The sequence below is a fragment of the Triticum dicoccoides genome, chromosome 5A, assembly GCF_002162155.2.
Source record: "Triticum dicoccoides isolate Atlit2015 ecotype Zavitan chromosome 5A, WEW_v2.0, whole genome shotgun sequence".
NCBI classification, from domain to species: Eukaryota; Viridiplantae; Streptophyta; class Magnoliopsida; order Poales; family Poaceae; genus Triticum; species Triticum dicoccoides.
The window spans coordinates 491,683,767-491,686,305 of NC_041388.1; the positions used below are offsets into that span (position 1 = coordinate 491,683,767).

The 2,539-nt window shown below is 44.3% G+C and overlaps 1 pseudogene; it reads left to right on the top strand.

Annotated features, from left to right (window-relative positions):
* The first annotated feature begins 1,568 nt into the window (after window positions 1–1,568).
* LOC119304634 lies at window positions 1,569–1,706 on the top strand (annotated as a pseudogene).
* Window positions 1,707–2,539: the final 833 nt, after the last annotated feature.

Sequence of the window (2,539 nt, forward strand, 5' to 3'; positions counted from 1 at the left end):
TCCATTGTACCTGAGCATGCACAAAGTGTCCGTATGAGGTAGTAGCCATGTCTCATGTGCATCAAAGTGGAGATGTGAGAGGAGAGATGTCACTTCAGTTTCAAGAGCTCTTGCACGTGCTCGTGTCATGGGTCCAAGAGGTGTCGTAGGAGATGTAGTTGGGTCCATGGGGATGGCCTTAGGATGCTCCGCATCATTTCTCCTGTGTTGGATCCCACATGTGACTGACATAAGGAGGGAGGGACAAAAACGTCCAAAAAATGTCTCAGAGACGGTCAAAGCCATTGGACCAAACAGAAACAACACGAAAGGGTATTTTCATAAGGGACCAGACGAAAGAGGGGAAAAATTGAGCACCGTGTTTTAGGGGTAAAGATGAGGTCAGGCGGAAATTAGGGAAAAAATGTAATTGTCCCATAATATAGTTTACCTGCTTAATGATAACACTCCTCTGCATCTTTACATTGGTTCACTTCACCATGTCGAGTTGCTGATGCTGACATCTAAATGTAATCCTACTTTCCTTCTCTTTTCAAGCAACAGGCACATTCAGTGCAAAACCTTTTATTTATTTATCAATAACTGGGGGAAGAACGTCATCACCTGAATGCATTACTCAAAGGTAGCGAATGCAGTTTTCCAAGAGATTCCTAGAACGTGACGTAAGATAATACCGCCAAAGCATGATGTCATCCTTTTGTGTAGCATCCTTTAATCTAACCCCCCCCCCAAAACAAAACAATACTATCAACGAAAGAACAGAACACAATGTGTTTATTGTTGAAGTATCGACATGCACATGACGCTTTACAAAAAACTCTTGTGGAAGTCCCACACGCATTGGATATGGACTAGCTCGTCAGGATATAGATATAGCTTCGGTTGTAATCTTTCTGTTTCTTTCTCTATATCCATTCTATGTATCCTCTCACCCGTACAACAACTTGTATGAGTGATCGAGATATTTCCCGAGCTACCAATATAATATGACACATACCTCAAAGGAGGGTGAGACGCTTCGCATAACTCACATGCTAATTTGAGACATTATCTTCCATCTCGTCTAGCTTCACAAGAATAATCATCAAGCTATGGTGTTTTATTCCTCCAAGACATAGCCTCTGACCTAAACAGCCATGTCTCAAGACTACTCACCCCCAGCAATTTCATCCTTTGGCATCCCCCAATTTTCTCACAAATGAAGGGTGCATGCATGTACGGCTTCCTCAACAGAAGTATTCCGAAACCGGCCAGAACAATCATCACCAACAATGTTTAAGGAATGACTAGACCATGATGAAAGAGCACGCCGCATGGGTGAACCAAGATCAACAAGTTTTAGTGTACCTGCTCAAAAGTTTGTTCAAGGAGGTTCTCATCTAGGTCTCCCCCATTGAGAAATCTCATGTGTTCTACGCGGCCTTGGGGAGCATGTTCTCCTCGTAGTCTATATCATGCGTTAACACCATATGTATCACACTCGCCAATGCATAGAAGGCTCACATACTGCAGCAGCGCACTTCACCCACATGTGGTCTCCCGACGACGACCTCGCCAAAGCTGAGAAGCCCATCACCGACGATGACCTGATCTCCTTCATCCTGGCTAGACTGGATATGGAGTACCATCCACTCATCTCCGCCTCCATGTCTGCGCTAACCCACTCCTTGTTGATGATCTGTTCGACATGCTAATGAACTTTGATTAGAGGGTCGAGTTGTTCCCTGGGACATGCGTTGTTGGCTTCAAGTCATCCACAAATGTCGCTAGATGTGGTAGCCATGGCCCCCAAAAGGGCTATGGTGATCCTCCTCACAAAAACAATAACAACGTACCTCGTGGTGGCGGCGACAAAATGATGGAAGACACAAAGGCGGTGGCTACATCAACAATTGCTCCAACAACAACAACTTCGGGAGTTTCTCCTACTTCAACAAGAAGGGGCTCGAAGGTTTTTGTTCCTCGTTAAACGACGGCAATAGTGATCACCCTCCTTGTCAAGTTTGTAAGAGAACTAATAATACAACTAAAAAACAAATCATACTACTAGAGACTACTACCAGCACAATTACTAAGACAACTCTCAGAATGAGAAGGTTGCAAATGCAGTTGATGCATCATACAGTGTTGATGCCAACTGGTATGCTAATAATAGCGCCATGGACCACATTGCTAGTGAATTGGAGAAAGTGACCGTGCATGAGAAGTACCGTGGTCATGACCAAGTCCACACTGCCAACGGAGAAGGGATGAGGATAAGTCATATAGGTCATTTGTGACGCCCACAATGCGGCTATATCTCCCATGTGTCGAGGCACGACTAAGAGGCATAACCGCATGGTGGTTTTGTCACAAGAGGGGTAACCTTCACACAATCCCATGTACTGAATAAGAAAGGGATAAAGAGAGTTGTCTTACACTCGCCACATCACACAATATATAAATAATTCATGCATCATCCAAATACACTCATAGACCCACTACGGTCAAATCCGAATAAAAGGAAGATAAACCCCAAATGCTAGATCCCCGATCGTCC